The sequence below is a fragment of the Aulonocara sp. 'chitande type north' Nkhata Bay genome, linkage group LG9 (assembly GCF_057382095.1).
Source record: "Aulonocara sp. 'chitande type north' Nkhata Bay isolate Kocher_YH1m ecotype deep benthic linkage group LG9, A_spYH_male_GT1.1, whole genome shotgun sequence".
NCBI classification, from domain to species: domain Eukaryota; kingdom Metazoa; phylum Chordata; class Actinopteri; order Cichliformes; family Cichlidae; genus Aulonocara; species Aulonocara sp. 'chitande type north' Nkhata Bay.
This window is the reverse complement of record NC_141352.1, coordinates 3,949,809-3,970,414: the sequence shown is the minus strand read 5'-3', so window position 1 is coordinate 3,970,414 and position 20,606 is coordinate 3,949,809.

Below are 20,606 nucleotides of genomic sequence, written 5' to 3'. Positions count from 1 at the left end.
AGCAGCCGCGGAGCAGAAGCCAGGGGGAGTTGCAGTGACGCGCCCGTGAGCTCCGCCGGCAGCCAGCTGCGCCTGAGTGACCGAGCCCCAGGCCGAGAGGCCGGGGGCACCCCACCTCCGAAGTGGCCCGAGCAAGCCCCAGGCTCCAGGCCCCGATAAGCGGCCACCAAGGAGTGAGCCGGTGTGTACCTGGACGCCCATCCCCGGACACAAAGAACCACCAACGCACCGATGTCTGAGGGGGTCCGCCACTGGCAGGGGAAGTGGTGGTAGGGGGAGATAGGCCTCCAAACCTTGGAGGGCCTGAGATGTCCCCAGAGAGGTGGCGCCTGACACCCAACCTGACATATAGACACAGACATACAGGCACACACAGATACAAACATCCATTCCCACCCTCATGCTCTCATATGCACTTACTCCACACTCAACCAACGTGGAGACAGACATAAAGAGACGTTGTACACACGATCACACTCCCCAAGCGTACTCTACAAACCGGGTCTAGGTGCCCCCGCCCCTGGAGGGGGGAACTGCACCCAGACCCAGGTGGTGTTACCCTTTTCCCTGCGGTGGGGGGAGGCAGACCGCCCCGACTCCGCAGCAGCAGGAAGGCTCCACACTCCAGACCGCAGTCGGACGGCCAACTCCTCCTCCTAGTCCTAGCCCCCCTGCTCCAGCAGGTCGCAGAGAATGGGGGTGAGAGAAGACTCCAAACCTCCCTCCACCCGCTCATTGTAATGTTGATGCATGTGTGTTCTAAGGTGCATTTAAAACACAGGAGGGCTTGGAGCTACCTGGCAGAGAGCAGCAGGTAAGCGCATGGTCCCTCCTGCTAGCCCTCAATGTCTACGTGTATTTAAAATTGAGAGGTGGGCAACGGTGCCAGGGGTGGGGTGTACACCCTGATGGTACTTTGGACTCCGTGTATCGTGCCCACCCCCCAAGATCCTCAGTTTTATCTGAATTAAGAAGCAGAAAGTTAGCGGCCATCCAGGTCTTTATGTCTTTAAGACATTCCTGCAGTTTAACTAATTGGTGTGTGTTATCTGGCTTCATGGACAGATAGAGCTGACTGTCATCAGCATAGCAGTGTAAATGTATGCTATGTCTTCTAATGATGCTGCCTAAGTGAAGCATGTATAATGTAAACAGAATTGGTCCTAGCACTGAACCCTGTGGAACTCCATAATTAACCTCAGTGTGTGAAGAGGACTCTCCATTTACATGCACAAATTGGAGTCTATTAGATAGATATGATACAAACCACTGCAGTGCAGTACCTGTAATACTTACAGCATGTTCTAATCGCTCTAATAGGATATTATGGTCGACAGTATCGAATGCTGCACTAAGGTCTAGCAGGACAAGCACAGAGATGAGTCCACTGTCAGAGGCCATAAGAAAATCATTTGTAACCTTCACTAAAGCTGTTTCTGTGCTGTGATGAGCTCTGAAACCTGACTGAAACTCTTCAAATAAACCATTCCTCTGCAGATGATCTGTTAGCTGTTTGACAACTACTCTTTCAAGGATTTTTGATATGAAAGGAAGGTTGGAGATTGGCCTATAATTAGCTAAGACTGCTGGGTCTAGAGATGCTTTTTGAGTAAAGGTTTAACTACAGCCAGCTTGAAGGCCTGTGGTACATAGCCGATCATTAGAGATAGGTTGATCATATTTAAGATCAAAGAATGAATTAATGGCAGGACTTCTTTGAGCAGTTTTGTAGGAATGGGGTCTAAAAGACACGTTGATGGTTTGGAGGAAGTAATTATTGAAGTTAACTCAGAAAGATCAATTAGAGAAAAAGAGTCTAACTTAACATCAATGGTACTAAGAGTAGCTGTAGATAATATTACATCTGTGGGATGATTGTTGGTAATTTTTTCTCTAATGATAAAAATTTTATTTGTGAAGAAGTTCATGAAGTCATTACTAGTTAACGTTAAAGGGATTGTTGGCTCAAAAGAGCTCTGACTGTTTGTCAGCCTGGCTACAGTGCTGAAGAGAAACCTGGGGTTGTTCTTATTTTCTTCAATCAGTGATGAATAGTAAGATGTTCTGGCTTTGCGGAGGGCTTTCTTATAAAGAGGCAAACTATTTCTCCAGGCTAAATGATGATCCTCTAAATTTGTGACACGCCATTTCCTCTCCAGATTACGAGTCATCTGCTTTAGGGTACGTGTTTGAGAATTATACCACGGAGTCAGGTACTTCTGATTAGAGACCTTAGTTTTCACAGGAGCTACAGTATCCAGAGTCGTACGTAGTGAGGAGGTGAAATTATTAACAAGATAATCGACCTCTGTTGGGGTAGCGTTCAGATAGCTGCTCTGCTCTATGTTGGTACAGGGCATTGAAGATGATAACAGTGGGTGGATTATATTCTTAAACTTAGTTACAGCGCTTTCAGAAAGACATCTACTTTGATAAAGTCTACTCTCCACTGCTGTGTAATCAATTATTGTAAATGTAAATGTTATCAGGAAATGATCAGACAGGAGAGGGCTTTCAGGAAACACTGTTAAATGTTCAGTTTCTATGCCATATGTTAAAACAAGATCTAGAGTGTGATTAAAGTGGTGGGTGGGTTCTTTTACATTTTGAGAGAAACCAATTGAGTCTAATAACAGATTAAATGCCATGTTGAGGCTGTCATTTTTAGCATCTACATGGATGTTAAAATCACACACAATAATTATTTTATCTGAGCTCAGAACTAAATTAGATATAAAGTCTGAGAAATCAGACAGAAACTCTGTGTAAGGCCCAGGTGGACGATAGATGATAACAAGTAAGACTGGATTCTGAGTTTCACAGCTGGGGTGGACGAGGCTAAGCATCAGGCTTTCAAATGAATTAAAAGTCTGTCTTGGTCTTTCATTAATTAATAGGCTGGTGTGAAAAATTGCTGCCACACCGCCCCCTCGGCCTGTGCTTCGAGGTTTCTGGTAGTTAGAATGACTCGGGGGTGTTGATTCATTTAAACTAACATAATCATCCTGCTGCAACCAGGTTTCTGTAAGACAGAGTAAATCAATTTGTTGATCAATTATTAAGTCATGTACTAACAGAGACTTGGAGGAGAGAGACCTAATATTTAATAATCCACATTTCACTGTTTTACTCTTTGGTTCAGATGTGGATACTTTATTGTTCTTTCTTTGTAATTGTTTATGTTTAAGTTGTTTGTTGCTGGTTTTTAGTTTGTTATTTGTCTTTTTTGAAGCTGACACAGTCTCTATCACTACTTTGCCAAATTGTCACTCTTACATGAAAGGATATTGGTTAGGATATTCAAGAACAGCCCAAGAACTACTAATTTGCCAACACAGAATACAGATAAACCAAATACCTTCTGGATGCTTCAACAGAACACTGATCCCAAACACATATTAAAACTGGTTTTGATAAAGCAAGCTAACATTAAGCTTCTGAAATGGCATTCCCAAAGCCCTGACCAAAATCCTTTATGTTTAAACCTGGGTCTGTGCCAGAAACCAGCTAATTTCAATGAACTCTACTAGGTCTGCCAAAGAACAGTAGTCCAACATCCAGCCACAATTATGCCATAAAAGTTTTGATATTGGTGGTTACCAATAATCTTCTGGCGTCATCAAGATGCAATCTCATAACTTGCAATTTACTTTAATAGCTCAAAGAAATCAATAAAAGTCCAAATGACCATATCACTCATGTCCATGTAAATGTCTGACTACAAATGTATAGCTTCTTCTTCCTTTGTTGGTTTATAGGGATATTTCCTGCATCACTCGCTGCCACAACGTTTGGATAATGACTTTTTGATGATGTGGTAGGTACGGTTTCCCCTCATTCCATGAATACACAGCTTATGTGTTGCATAGCTGATCCTTTTTGTACTCCTTAAAAGTCATTGGAATTTTGTCATGGTCTGGTTGAGTGCCTGTATTTTTCCATAGAGTCGGTGGTTCCACCTCTGGGAGGAGCCACCGCATTCCTGCGTGCTGTCCACACCAAGCAGTTGGCGTATAAGTGCAGCGCTCTCAATGACTCTTCCCCAGATCTTCAGCTAACCTGTTTAGTGTAGGCCGTCATAGCTCTTGCTAGATTAATCATAGTGTATTATTGCTACTCACCTGGTGCTCTCTTTGTTCTCAGTTACCCACCTGAGCATCATGCTCCAACAGTAATCACCTTCATTAGGATGCTGGACCCCTCGACAGCTACTCAGCCACAGCTCTTGTTCACTCTACTCACCTGCCTGCCTCCCTGCCTCAATATTTGGATACCTTGGATCACCACTGCTTGGATTCACCTCCGCTCACCCTGACCACCTACCCCTCCACCCCATTATTCCACCTGCAGCAATGACCCTGAATCTACCCGTCCTGTCTGTCTACCCCTTTGCCTCCACGTCACAAAGTTTTTTAGTTTCACTGCTTCATAGTATTTAGTTATGCTTCACGTTACTTCATAGTTCTTGGTTATATTCTAGTTCACGATCGTGGGGCGATCGTGGCTCAAGAGTTGGGAGTTCGCCTTGTAATCGGAAGGTTGCCGGTTCGAGCCCCGGCTTGGACAGTCTCGGTCGTTGTGTCCTTGGGCAAGACACTTCACCCGTTGCCTACTGGTGGTGGTCAGAGGGCCCGGTGGCGCCAGTGTCCGGCAGCCTCGCCTCTGTCAGTCCGCCCCAGGGTGGCTGTGGCTACAATGTAGCTTGCCATCACCTGTGCGTGAATGGGTGGATGACTGGATATGTAAAGCGCTTTGGGGTCCTTAGGGACTAGTAAAGCGCTATATAAATACAGGCCATTTACCATTCACAGTACATCATTGACTTTTCAAGTGTTTCCCCACAGTTTGTAAATAAGCATTGTTGTCACGTTTATCAGTGCCTCCGTCTTTTTCTGCGTTTGAGTCCGTTTGCCTAATTTGGCCTTCCGGCCATGACGTTTTCTTTCTGTTCCAGAGCTTGTCTTGACTTCCACATGCCACAATTATGGTGTCACCACATACTCCTGCTAGAACACTCAGATCTGCCACTTATCTACTTCTGACCCAACCCAGATCTCGACTGAAGTCCCGGGGTGACCGTGCGTTTGCTCTGGCTGCCCCGGTACTGTGGAATACCCTTCCTCTCGACCTCCGCGCATCTGATTCCATTGCACTGTTCAAATCACGATTACAAACCCACTTATTCAATCTTGCCTTTCCCTCTAGTTAATATTTCTTTTATGATTTTATATCACGCACTTTTATGCTCATTTAAATTCTTGTTTGCTCTGTACCTGTTGCTTTCCTATGTATCAGTGACAGTTATCTGCTTGCATACTTAGTACTTGCTTTGGTCCTATTTCTATTATCCTTCTCCTATTCTCTATCTTACTTGTTAAGCACCTTGGCATACCCTTGGTTTTTAAGTGTGCTTTATAAATAAAGTTTATTATTATTATTATTATTATTATTATCATTTAAGGTCACGAATATAAGAAAAACATATACAGTATGAAAATGATTAAAGGCTATCAAATCTATGCTCAGCTTGAAGTGAAAATAAATAGTTGCTTGATACATCATGCATGCAGGTGCACACCTCTTTTAGATACAAGATTAATGTGTTCCTGACTTCTGCAGTGTTAACATGTGTTGCAAATCCCTCTCGACTCGGTATTTGGCTGCACTAGGCTAAAATCAATGCTTTTATATTGTCAGTTGTGTTGTGAAGAAACTATGTGTTTAGCTGTGTTTGTTTTGTCTTCAGAGGCTGAGTTTGAGTAAAGCATAAACATTGTGCCAGTGTCTTGCCTTTAAAGGTCATCCTGCAGAGATGGCGTGCAGCAACTCTTACATCTACAACAATCTGCAGTGATATTGTAGAGAAAATCTATTTTTCTCTTTTTTCTATTATTAAATTAGTGTTCTAAGGGAAAAAATCACAGAAATAGTTTTAGAAGCTCACAGCGGACAATTAATTGTTTACAATGTTTTCTGGTCAAGTAGACCATTCCCTAGAATGTCATAGGACGATATTACAAGACTTGCTTTGCTTATGTGACTGTTTCTCTCCCAGAAAAGGTTTAGACCATTTGGCTAACCACAGCACAAAAGCATCAGACTATCCATATAGCAAATTATTAACTAGATGGCAAAAGATGAAAAATTGTTTGTAAGGACTCCTCTCTGCAACTGAACCGAGGGAGCAAAAATAAATGGGGCAATAACAATAGTGGAAAGGCCAAAGGCATCATGGTTTACACCGGAGACTTTAATCAGCTACTGGCAATGTGTACTTTATTAACAACTTGACAGTATCTTGTTGGACCCCCTTAAGGGGTCATTTTGCCTTCAAAACTGATTTAATTTTTCATGGCTGTTACATCCTGTGAGGCTGTGGGAGTGTGTGGGCGTGGTGTTGTCTTCTCCCTCTCCTCCTCCTTCTTTCTTGCCCCTCCCCTTGTCTCTCTCTGCCCCTGCCTTCTCCTTTAGGACACACCTGCTGCTCATCTGCCCTCGTTTACCACCAATTACCCTCAGAGGTGATATAAGCTGGAGAAGAGCAGTGTGGAGGTAGGAGAGGCTTCTGGTGGATGTCCTCTGTGCTGGTCAGTGTGTGATACTGGTTTAGGTATGGAAACGGCCTGCTGCGTGTGACCAGCCCCACTGTGTGTGGCTCTTTGTGAGTAGTAGCAGCGGTGGTTTCCCATAAGTGACGGCGGCCTCCATTAGTTTGCTAATGAGGTAGCACGTTGCCAGCGATCCCTACACGTCTTCACAAAATCTGCCACGTTAGTTTTTGGAACACCCTCACTAAGGAACCTCTCTTTCAACATCTTTAGCGGGCCCCGCACCTCGCGGCCAAACACAAGGGTAGCTGGGCTGAACCCTAAGGACTCCTGCTTAACATTGCGTGTCGCAAATAGTACAAAGGGGACACCCTCATCCCAACTTCTGCCTGTGTCATGGCAGTACTTTTTCAGCATGGCCTTAAGTGTTTGGTGCCAACGCTCAAGTGCACCCTGCGACTCTGGGTGATAAGCACTGGACACAGAATGAGAAATGCCAAGGGAAGTTAAAGTCTGTTTAAATGCTCGGGATAAGAAATTAGTTCCCTGGTCTGTTTGCACTGTTTTTGGGAGACTAAAGGTGGTAAAAAATTTGATTAGCGCCTTAGTAATGTTTGCAGTGGTGATCCTCCGCAGAGGAATTGCTTCGGGGAACCGCGTGGACAAGCACATTATGGTCAATAAAAACTGATTACCTGCTCGTATTCTTGGCAACGGACCAACACAATCGACCAAAACATGCTCAAATGGCTCACCAACAGCAGGTATTGGACATAGTGGGGCGGGGGGCACAGTTTGGTTTGGTTTGCCCACCAGTTGACACGTATGACAAGTATTGCAATTCTTCACAACATCTGCCTTCATTGCCGGCCAGAAGAAGTGCTGCAGAATACGGTCATATGTTTTAGTTATCCCCAAATGTCCTGACCATGAATGGTCATGGGCTAATTGTAGAGGCCAATGCTGACGACGATCTGCATACAGTATGCTTTCTGAGGGACAACAGTGTGGTTGGCGGTTGGCGAATTCAGCTTACTTAGCTGAGGTAACGGCCCACTTGTCTCATCTGTCCCCTTCACAATGCGAAGATGTGCTTAGCCTACTGCACTCTTACCCTTCCCTCTTTGGTGATGTGCCCTCGCGTACTAGTGTTTGTGAACATGATATCAATGTTGGTGACGCAACCCCAATCAAACAGCACGCGTACCGCTGCCCCATGGGAAAGCGCGAGGTGATGAGGAAGGAAGTCAGTTATTTAGTAGAGAATGGTTTGGCCACAGCCCTTGGAGCTCCCCATGTTTGCTTACGCCCAAGTCTGATGGCACCCCACGTTTCTGCACCGACTACCGAAAGGTTTATGCAGTGACTGTCTCCGATTCTTTTCCACTTCCTCGTATGGAGGATTGCGTTGATAATATAGGTCCTGCCACATTTATTTCCAAACTGGACCTTCTTAAAGGGTATTGGCAGGTGCCTTTGACCCCCAGAGCCTCTGACATTTCTGCATTTGTCACACCCGACCATTTCATGCAGTACACCGTGATGGCGTTTGGCATGAAAAACGCTCCGGCCACATTTCAGCGTTTGATGCAGCTGGTGTTGGGAGATGTGCCTCGGTGTAATGTGTACTTTGTTAAGATTTGTTAGAGATTTTGTTGTGTGGGAAAATCCAAATAGATTAGCACTTTCTGCAAAACTTTGACCAGCCCATCTAGAACAAAGGAATCAGGCCAAGTCACATCTAAATGCATTGAGTTTCTGTCATGATTACCTAATAAAGTGGCTGGTGATAAGCATTTGCAACAGTTTTGGTTTTTCAGTTTTGCCCAGTTCAGTTCGATAGTATAAAGGTGCTTTGTACTGCAAGGTAAGGACCCTACAATGTAAGAGAGAAAACACCAACAATAAGGAAATAATATGGAAAAGGAGCCTTTTAACAGGAAGAGAACTCCAGCAGAAGCAGGCTCAGAGATGGGTAGCCATGACATGGCAGTGGGGAGTGGAAAGATGCAAGTGGAGTGGAAATACTCAGCAGCCTGAGCAGCATCATTAAGAGATAGGCACGGATTAGCCCTTTATTGTCATTGTACATGTACAACAAAATTATGACACCAAAGATGTGACAGAACAGGGCATTACACAGTCATGTCTTCTAGACTGAAACATTCATCTTAATATAAGGTTATAATCTCCACCCTGCATCAGTGTTGTTTGACCTATGCATGTGAAGGCACGTGTTGAATTTTGCATGTAGATGCTGCACATCAGATGCAGCGTTCATATATGCTCAGTGTCCTACACCAAAAATCATGCTACTAAAATGCTGTTTTGGAAAGAAGGATTTTTTTTTATTCATTCATTCTTTGTGTGGCTCGTACATTTGTCACTGTCCACGCTCTCCCTCGCAGTCATTTTTAAGCGAGGTTGTATGTTATGATTAGACTGTAATCACACTGTCAGGGAATTCATTACGGCCTCTCAAGTAAACAATTGTTACTTCAGAATCCAATTAACTAAAGCAAACACACTGCACCAGTTACCATCAGCATGCTGTCTCTGCTCAGTCCACACTCTGAGAAATAATGCGCGCTCCACATGGAGGAGGCTAAAAAGAGCAGTGTGTGACAAGCACTTCAGCACCAATCACATGGGCTGACTCTGCTTTGATGTTTATGCTGCATGCGTGCAAAAGCCTCCATGCAGAGAGAGATACAAGGGAGGGAGTTAAGGATGAGTTTATTTGGCAATCATCCCATTTATTCATAAACAGTAACAATTTTGGTTCCTCCGAGACGAGTCTCATGTTGCTCTCAGGGAGTTCATTTGAAATAAGATTTGATTTCAGAATTGACTGTGCAGTCAGAATAAACAAAACATTCACAAAGGTCATCCTGCTTTAACATTTCCTGGTGTGACTGTACACCGGGTAACCCGTGGGGTGCCGTAAATTATAACAATAATAACTGTATAAGATCAAGGTGTGTAAATGTCTCTTACTTTTCTCACAGAATGTATATTTGATAATATGTTTTTCATTTTCCTGTTTTAGTATAACATTGGTTTTTAAATAGTATTTTCTTGCTTATTTTCACCTTGGAATTGCAGAGGGGGGCGGGTTTGTGCACAGTGGAGTAGTGGAGGCTTTAACTGGCTGTGGACTCAAACAGTTTTCTTACCGTGTCTGGCAAAACCAGGGACATTCAGGCTGATTCTGTGAATTCAGCATTGTGGAAATAAATGATGTTTTTAACTACAAGCGGACAAGTGGATTTTTTCAACTGCACAAGGATGCGTGTACGGCCAGACTACCAGCTAGTACTTCCACTGTAACAATAATTATAATATTAATAATAAAATGTGCATTTGAGTTCTCTTCTTGTGGCAATCAGAAGTAATGTTTACCGATTTAAATGACCATAAATAACCATATTTATGGTTCTAATGCTTGATTTTAAAACTTTTTAGCTCAGTTAGCACACTTATCCCATCATGACCTAGTTTATAAATTGGTGTGGTGAATATATTTACTGGTGACAAAAAGGGAAAAAATTTCAGCATATCTGCCTTGCATTTTTCCACCTATTCAACATGTCAACTGCTTTTCCTTTTAGCCAGGCCTGTTGAAGTGCTTAAGGATGGAGGAACTGTCACTTTACAGCCCTGGATGACCAGCTCGTCTCTGTAGTTGTGGACAATGGCTTCGGGGTTCGTTACCTTATGCTTACGCCTTATGCCTACCTTATGCTTCATTACATACTGCCTAGCAGGTGTCACTTCACTGACATTTGCCAATTGGAGAAACAGTCTAACAGTACTGCACTCACACACCTCTCGAAAAAAAAAAAAAAAAAAACTAGAAGTGTCACAAATTATATGGAATTAAAGTTATGCTGTCTGAGACCAGCTGACTTATTTCTTCCCCATCTGGGGTTCAGCAGCGCAGGCTGTAAACACAACACTGGCACACTGCCCTTAAATAAAGTTGGGGTGGCTAAACAGTAAGCAATATGTTGCTAATTTTTAAATTTGACTCACAATTTTGGACTCCAGTCATTATGGAAATAAGATAAAATTGATAAAAACTACTTTATTTTCTACAGTATTTAGTTGGGCTGAGCTTCTTTGGTTAACACGATCTGCTTAGAGAGATTAAAAGGCTTCAGCAGGTAAAATTTTGGAGGGATCATCAGCTATTGCAGGTGCTTTCAATGGGTTCTCACCCAGTTTTCCCCTTGTGGGACAATTAAAGGAATATTCTATTCTATTCTATTCTTGTTTACAGTGACCAAGTTTTCAGTCAGATGTTGTCACACCGTTGCTTTCTGTGTGGCTACTGTGTGGGGTACAGTAGTGCTGTTCTGGACCTCTCATCAACCCTGTCTGCCACTGCAGATATCCTGCAGGGGAAGCTGCAGAATGGTAAAAACTACTAGTTAGGCTAGCGAGACCAGCAAGGATATCTAGGGTTACACCCCTACCAGATGAATCTGTGCTCTCTGTGTATCCCTTTTCCACTCTATTTTATTTTATTTTTTTAAATTTATACTTTATTAACGTTGAAGAAAACAAAAAAGTTGTATAAAGTTCAATTAATGCATGTTTGTTATTAATCATTAACTATTACAATATTCAAGATTATATTTATTGAGCAAAGGTATTTTGATAATGCTTTTTTCCCCATAACATGGTCCAATTTTGAATCCTTGAATCTTAACACTGTAAAGCAATAGCCATATCATGTTCTGGAGCTATTCTACAGCGTGGGCCATTTATATGGATACACCATAATAACATGGGAATGGTTGGTGATATTAAAGTCCTGTTTGTGGCACATTAGTATATGTGAGGGGGCAAACTCCTCAAGATGGGTGGTGACCATGGTGGCCATTCAGAAGTGGGCCATCCTGGATACAACTTTTGTTTTTTCAATAGGAAGAGGGCTATGTGACACATTACCATCACCTTATTTTTTTGTTTTACTGGAGTCCTCTTCAGTATGAGGGGATCTTGGGTATTTTTTGTTGTTGTTTTTTTGGTTTTCCAGTAGCTACATACAGCAATCAACCCTCAGAACTGCAAACACAACTATATATGGACTGTTTTGGAAATATTTTTTGCATTAGATTTTCTTGCTGTTCTTTCATTTCTTGATGGAAAAGCAAACACAGTCCTCTCCAGAGCTGCAGATTTGAGACAGATAAGTCCTATAAGTTGCATGCGCTTGCACCTTCTTACACTCCATCACTTACCAGATGATGTCAGTTAAATCTGTGAAGGCTTAAGCTACGTCCACACTAGCCTGTATAAATTTGAAAACGGCACTTTCATCTGAAAACACTTCACGTCCACACTATCTTTTTCAGTATTGAAATGGCCAAAAACGATTACGTTCCAGTACTGCACATGCGTGAAACACAAGACGATTCAACCTGCCTCATTTCTGTCTGCCACTTATTTACTTTCCGGCTCTTTGAAACATTGCGGCAAAATGTCAAGGAAAAGCACCAAGTTTTTTAAGTGGACTAACAATGACGTGGAGTTGTTGCTGCGAGTAACACAAAAGTACAAAGTTGCAAAAGCGAGTGAGAATTAAAGAATTTGAAGAAAAGCTATCTGGAGCATGTACAGACTGATATTAATCTTTAATAGGGCTGTCAAAATTGAGCGCAAACAAAACAACTGCTGTGTAATGCTCTCCGCTATCTTAGTTTAATTGGTCACATGAGTGCATCACATGACTAAAATGTGTCATTGTTTTTGAAAAGTCTCCAGGTTCGCTGTCCACACTGCACGCGAAAACGGCATTTTCAAATGTATCCAAAAACGCCGTCTCGAAGGCCAAAACGGAGAGAAAGCGATGTGTTTTCAAAAGAAAACGTATTAGTATGGACGTAGCCTTAGTCATTCAGGGTTGACAGTTGGACTGGGTCTGTAACACATCTTTGTTTAGGCATTAAAATAGTAAGACATCACTGCTCAGCAGGGCTATATTGAGGCCTACAATGCCCACTACTTCTTGTATCTAGCATACAAACCCTTACATCTATACAAGGAAGATTAAGATTTGATTGGTATTGAGCACATCCTTCCTGCCAAAAGAAAAAAATAGTTTTCATTCCAAAACTTAGTATTGCATTCTCAAAGGGTTACGGTAGGAGCTTACAGCTTACGATAGGAGCAATGCAATGCCTTTTTAGTAGCGAGGTTGAAACTTTCTGTCTGCTGTTGTAGCCCTTAGTGTGGAAGAGTGCTCTAAGTATGTCAAGTTGATACATCTTCCACTCTATGAAGCAATGTGAAGCTTAAGCTACTCTTCATATATATATAATGGCATTTCATTTATGGCAGGTCCTTTATTGGTGTAGATTATTTGCTTTTTGCCATTTCATCCCATGAACAATAACCATTACATTAACCCTACATTGTGATGTGTCATTTAATGTGTTATAAATACACAATTCTGTGATTTTCAGAAACTGTTGGAATTTTGCGATTGCGGCAATGGTTCAAGAGTTCGAGTAGTTTGAGCTAAAAGTTTGGCCTAAAACACGAGTGCAGACGAACAATAGTCTCAGCTGTTTGCCGACTGACATATCTACACATAACAAGAACAGCTATTACGGGAGCCAATTCCCTCAATTTCTTATGAGTGGGATTGTTTGTCTAATCACATGTTCAAGTTAACCACATTATTATTAACACCATCTGTAATATGCTTGCTTCTAGATGGATTTTGTTTTTAGGACTTCATCTACAATTAGGTGGTTTGGTTTTGTCAATACAATTATCAGGGTTGAAACCATGGTCACAAGTTCAAATCAAAGGTCAATTAATAAATACGCTTTGGTCTCTTTGGTCTCTTGTGTTCTGGGGGCCTCTGGATGTCTGGAGTTTTGATCTCCTCCATACCTGCTTCATGCCCTGGAGGACGGGGCTGTGGCCCCCCCACACCCTCTAGCAGATCATTACATGAAGGAACCTTTTAAAAAAACAAGCGCGTCCATGCTCACAGGTGTACACACGGGTGATCACACCCACAAACTACACCTTTTTGGCTCCTACCTCAAAGCACACTGTGTTCTGTTGATCTTATGTGCTGCACAATAATGTTTAATATTTTGTATTTACTGTCATATTCCCATATAGCATTGTGATATTGTTTATTCTATTACTCTTGTTCTCTTCTGCTTGTTTTCTTTTTTCTTTCTCAGCAGGTGATCCAGGTGATCGATATATGCATTTTTTTTCTTTTTCTAAAAAATAAAAAATAAATATAAAAAAATAAAATAAATGCGCAATGTTAGCAACCAGCGTTTGAATGATGTGTGATGTTAAAAATACCTTTGGAGTATTTGTAGGGCAGCCTTAAATGGAAATATTCACATACATCTATTCTCTTTCATTTGTCCTTGTCAGGGTCGAGGACAGAGGCGATATATAATTATAATAATTATTATAGACTGGAGTGTATGTATTGGAATTTAATTTGAAAAATCCAAGTGAAATAGAAAAGTATTTTACTAAATAATAGCCTTTTTAGGCATGTGCACTCTCACAATTCATGCCATTCTCCAATGTGTTTGCCGCCTTGGAAGCAAAGCAGGTTTTGACCCTCTTAATCTGGCTGTTTCATGAGGGTTTGTCTCCTCTGAATAAATTATTCTGACTGAAAACATTAAGAAAAAAAATAATGACAAAGGGTTTTATTGCGTTTGTTCGAGATGTTATATATCTCTCTTGTGTATCCATTGTGTTGCTCTTCATTTCCTCCTGAAAAAACAACAGCGCACGCATCTGAGTTCACTTTAATTAGATTTAACATGTGTTCGGACAAAGAACAATAGATCTTACAACATTTGCATGACAATGCCCTCTAATTGTTCTTTTGCTTAATTTCTTTTTAATAGCTAAAGCAGCAGTTCCTGATTATATTCAATATGGATCACTGTCACCAAGCACACTCCTCTCTCCTTCCTGTCTCTTTTCTTTCCCAGTCTCCCTGAAAATTCAACCCCAAATGGCCCACATAGAGAGTTATTCACAAGTATCATTAACCCTCCTGACTCTTCATTGTGTTGTTTTCCCTTGGGGAAATCGAATCCGTACTTGTTTTGATGAAGAACTGCAGCGGTTCCTTTGTTTGGGCCCCAGATGGAGAGAAGCCGATACTTGATTGTGTGAATTTGGTTGTGCCCTGAACTCTGAAGTAAATAGCACTGGATAATGGTCACTTCTCTTCAGCTCTCTAAAGCCTTCTTCTCTCTCCTTTTGCCACTAAACCTAAATAAGGAGCACCAATTTATTGTGGAGTGAGGAACTTGACACAAACTTGATGCTTGTGGCTGAAGGACTGAACCTAAACCCTTCAGCCCGCTGATAGCTGTAGACTAACAGCCACTTCTGCTGTGGACGTGTACTTAGTTTTATGCCCCCAAAAACTGTTGTAACTTCTAACATGTTCATTTTGTGCAGTTAATGGTGAGGTGTGCAATGGTGTGAGAGTACACACAGCTACTCCCAAGAGCTTGGGTTATGACTGTTATGAAGTTTGCAATGTTTTAAGAACAAAGAAGGAAGGAAGGTAGTGAGTGAGAACTTGCCAGTCTGTTCTACTTCATTATAAATGCCTGTAGAGTTCATGTCAGCTGACAGGAGTGCTCATGTAATGGATGCTGTGAGAACAGTTGATCTCTGGTATTATTTTGGTGTTTTTTTGGAGTCAGATGGCACCATATCGCAGCGATGCTACAGTCACACTTAAAATAGTCAGAGGCCGGTAATTATTGCAGCTTGTTGGCAGTGCAATGAATTAGATGGAAATTATTTGCAAATGTTTGCCATTCTGTCTGAGACTGATAGCAGTCAGCTTGTAGACAGGTTGCCTCCGACCACGTGACCTGTGCAATCCTGTTGTGATCAAAAGTGGTCACTGCACCTGCCGTTCACCACAAAATAAAGAAATCAGTGCAATCACTGGGAAACCACCAATTTTCCTTAGTCACATAGAAGTTTGTATCTCATTTTTCTCTACTGTGAATGAGCCACGAGAGAGCAAAGCATCCAGCTATCAGCTAATACAAGCCAGTTTGGTTAGCAGGCCCTACGTATAACTTTACAAGTATTCAATTCAATTCAATTCAATTTTATTTATATAGCGCCAAATCACAACATAAGTCACCTCAAGACGCTTCATAGATACAGAGAAAAACCCAACAATCATATGACCCCCTATGAGCAAGCACTTTGGCGACAGTGGGAAGGAAAAACTCCCTTTTAACAGGAAGAAACCTCCGGCAGAACCAGGCTCAGGGAGGGGCGGGGCCATCTGCTGCAACCGGTTGGGGTGAGAGAAGGAAGACAGGATAAAAGACATGCTGTGGAAGAGAGACAGAGGTTAATAACAGATATGATTCAATGCAGAGAGGTCTGTTAACACATAGTAAGTGAGAAAGGTGACTGGAAAGGAAAAACTCAATGCATCATGGGAATCCCCCGGCAGCCTATGTCTATTGCAGCATAACTAAGGGAGGATTCAGGGTCACCTGGTCCAGCCCTAACTATATGCTTTAGCAAAAAGGAAAGTTTGAAGCCTAATCTTGAAAGTAGAGATAGTGTCTGTCTCCTGAATCCAAACTGGAAGCTGGTTCCACAGAAGAGGGGCCTGAAAACTGAAGGCTCTGCCTCCCATTCTACTTTTAAATACTCTAGGAACAACAAGTAGGCCTGCAGAGCGAGAGCGAAGTGCTCTAATAGGGTGATATGGTACTACAAGGTCATTGAGATAAGATGGGGCCTGATTATTTAAGACCTTGTATGTGAGGAGCAGGATTTTGAATTCAATTCTGGATTTAACAGGAAGCCAATGAAGGGAAGCCAACACAGGAGAAATATGCTCTCTCTTTCTAGTCCCTGTCAGGACTCTTGCTGCAGCATTTTGGATTAGCTGAAGGCTTTTCAGTGAGTTTTTTGGACATCCTGATAATAATGAATTACAGTCGTCCAGCCTGGAAGTAATAAATGCATGAACTAGTTTTTCAGCGTCACTCTGAGACAGGATATTTCTAATTTTAGAGTTGTTGCGCAAATGGAAGAACGCAGTCTTACATATTTGTTTAATATGTGCATCGAAGGACATGTCCTGGTCAAAAATGACTCCAATTTTTACTCACAGCGTTACTGGAGGCCAAGGTAATGCCGAGTACAATAACCTCAGTTTGATCTGAATTAAGAAGTAGAAAGTTAGCGGCCATTCAGTTCTTTACAGTGGGGCAAAAAAGTATTTAGTCAGCCACCGATTGTGCAAGTTCCCCCACCTAAAATGATGACAGAGGTCAGTAATTTGCACCAGAGGTACACTTCAGCTGTGAGAGACAGAATGTGAAATAAAAATCCATGAATCCACATGGTAGGATTTGTAAAGAATTTATTCGTAAATCAGGGTGGAAAATAAGTATTTGGTCAATAACAAAAATACAACTCAATACTTTGTAACATAACCTTTGTTGGCAATAACAGAGGTCAAACGTTTACTATAGGTCTTTACCAGGTTTGCACACACAGTAGCTGGTATTTTGGCCCATTCCTCCATGCAGATCTTCTCGAGAGCAGTGATGTTTTGGGGCTGTCGCCGAGCAACACGGACTTTCAACTCCCGCCACAGATTTTCTATGGGGTTGAGGTCTGGAGACTGGCTAGGCCACTCCAGGACTTTCAAATGCTTCTTACGGAGCCACTCCTTTGTTGCCCGGGCGGTGTGTTTTGGATCATTGTCATGTTGGAAGACCCAGCCTCGTTTCATCTTCAAAGTTCTCACTGATGGAAGGAGTTTTTGGCTCAAAATCTCACGATACATGGCCCCATTCATTCTGTCCTTAACACGGATCAGTCGTCCTGTCCCCTTGGCAGAAAAACAGCCCCATAGCATGATGTTTCCACCCCCATGCTTCACAGTAGGTATGGTGTTCTTGGGATGCAACTCAGTATTCTTCTTCCTCCAAACACGACGAGTTGAGTTTATACCAAAAAGTTCTACTTTGGTTTCATCTGACCACATGACATTCTCCCAATCCTCTGCTGTATCATCCATGTGCTCTCTGGCAAACTTCAGACGGGCCTGGACATGCACTGGCTTCAGCAGCGGAACACATCTGGCACTGCGGGATTTGATTCCCTGCCGTTGTAGTGTGTTACTGATGGTGACCTTTGTTACTTTGGTCCCAGCTCTCTGCAGGTCATTCACCAGGTCCCCCCGTGTGGTTCTGGGATCTTTGCTCACCGTTCTCATGATCATTTTGACCCCACGGGATGAGATCTTGCGTGGAGCCCCAGATCCAGGGAGATTATCAGTGGTCTTGTATGTCTTCCATTTTCTGATGATTGCTCCCACAGTTGATTTTTTCACACCAAGCTGCTTGCCTATTGTAGATTCACTCTTCCCAGTCTGGTGCAGGTCTACAATACTTTTCCTGGTGTCCTTCGAAAGCTCTTTGGTCTTGGCCATAGCGGAGTTTGGAGTCTGACAGTTTGAGGCTGTGGACAGGTGTCTTTTATACAGATGATGAGTTCAAACAGGTGCCATTCATACAGGTAACGAGTGGGGGACAGAAAAGCTTCTTACAGAAGACGTTACAGGTCTGTGAGAGCCAGAGATTTTCCTTGTTTGAGGTGACCAAATACTTATTTTCCACCCTGATTTACGAATAAATTCTTTACAAATCCTACCATGTGAATTCATGGATTTTTTTTCACATTCTGTCTCTCACAGTTGAAGTGTACCTCTGGTGCAAAATCCTGACCTCTGTCATCATTTTAAGTGGGGGAACTTGCACAATCGGTGGCTGACTAAATACTTTTTTGCCCCACAGTATGTCTTGAAGACATTGTGTGTGTTATCTGGCTTCATGTACAGATAGAGCTGGGTGTCATCTGCATAGCAGTGAAAATGTATGCTATGTCTTCTAATGATGCTGCCTAAGGGAAGCATGTATAATGTAAACAGAATTGGTCCTAGCACTGAACCCTGTGGAACTCCATAATTAACCTCAGTGTGTGAAGAGGACTCTCCATTTACATGCACAAATTGGAGTCTATTAGATAGATATGATACAAACCACTGCAGCACAGTACCTGTAATACCTACAGCATGTTCTAATCGCTCTAATAGGATATTATGGTCGACAGTATCGAACGCTGCACTGAGGTCTAGCAGGATAAGCACAGAGATGAGTCCACTGTCAGAGGCCATAAGAAGATCATTTGTAACCTTCACTAAAGCTGTTTCTGTGCTGTGATGAGCTCTGAAACCTGACTGAAACTCTTCAAATAAACCATTCCTCTGCAGATGATCTGTTAGCTGTTTGACAACTACTCTTTCAAGGATTTTTGATATGAAAGGAAGGTTGGAGATTGGCCTATAATTAGCTAAGACTGCTGGGTCTAGAGATGCTTTTTGAGTAAACGTTTAACTACAGCTAGCTTGAAGGCCTGTGGTACATAGCCGATCATTAGAGATAGGTTGATCATATTTATGATCAAAGAATGAATTAATGGCAGGACTTCTTTGAGCAGTTTTGTAGGAATGGGGTCTAAAAGACACGTTGATGGCTTGGAGGAAGTAATTATTGAAGTTAACTCAGAAAGATCAATTAGAGAAAAAGAGTCTAACTTAACATCAATGGTACTAAGAGTAGCTGTAGATAATATTACATCTGTGGGATGATTGTTGGTAATTTTTTCTCTAATGATAAAAATTTTATTTGTGAAGAAGTTCATGAAGTCATTACTAGTTAACGTTAAAGGGATTGTTGGCTCAAAAGAGCTCTGACTTTTTGTCAGCCTGGCTACAGTGCTGAAGAGAAACCTGGGGTTGTTCTTATTTTCTTCAATCAGTGATGAATAGTAAGATGTTCTGGCTTTGCGGAGGGCTTTCTTATAAAGCAGCAAACTATTTCTCCTGGCTAAATGATGATCCTCTAAATTTGTGACACGCCATTTCCTCTCCAGATTACGAGTCATCTGCTTTAGGGTACGTGTTTGAGAATTATACCACGGAGTCAGGTACTTCTGATTAGAGACCTTAGTTTTCACAGGAGCTACAGTATCCAGAGTATTACGTAGTGAGGAGGTGAAATTATTAACAAGATAATCGACCTCTGTTGGGGTAGCATTCTGTGGGTGGATTATATTCTTAAACTTAGTTACAGCGCTTTCAGAAAGACATCTACTTTGATAAAGTCTACTCTCCACTGCTGTGTAATCAATTATTGTAAATGTAAATGTTATCAGGAAATGATCAGACAGGAGAGGGCTTTCAGGAAACACTGTTAAATGTTCAGTTTCTATGCCATATGTTAAAACAAGATCTAGAGTGTGATTAAAGTGGTGGGTGGGTTCTTTTACATTTTGAGAGAAACCAATTGAGTCTAATAACAGATTAAATGCCATGTTGTGGCTGTCATTTTTAGCATCTACATGGATGTTAAAATCACCCACAACAATTATTTTATCTGAGCTCAGAACTAAATTAGATATAAAGTCTGAGAAATCAGACAGAAACTCTGTGTAAGGCCCAGGTGGACGATAGATGATAACAAGTAAGACTGGATTCTGAGTTTCACAGCTGGGGTGGACGAGGCTAAGCATCAGGCTTTCAAATGAATTAAAAGTCTGTCTTGGTCTTTCATTAATTAATAGGCTGGTGTGAAAAATTGCTGCCACACCGCCCCCTCGGCCTGTGCTTCGAGATTTCTGGTAGTTAGAATGACTCGGGGGTGTTGATTCATTTAAACTAACATAATCATCCTGCTGCAACCAGGTTTCTGAAAGGCATAGTAGATCAATTTGTTGATCAATTATTAAGTCATGTACTAACAGAGACTTGGAGGAGAGAGACCTAATATTTAATAATCCACATTTCACTGTTTTACTCTTTGGTTCAGATGTGGATACTTTATTGTTCTTTCTTTGTAATTGTTTATGTTTAAGTTGTTTGTTGCTGGTTTTTAGTTTGTTTTTTGTCTGTTTGGGAGCTGACACAGACTCTGTGGAGATGGGTTTTTG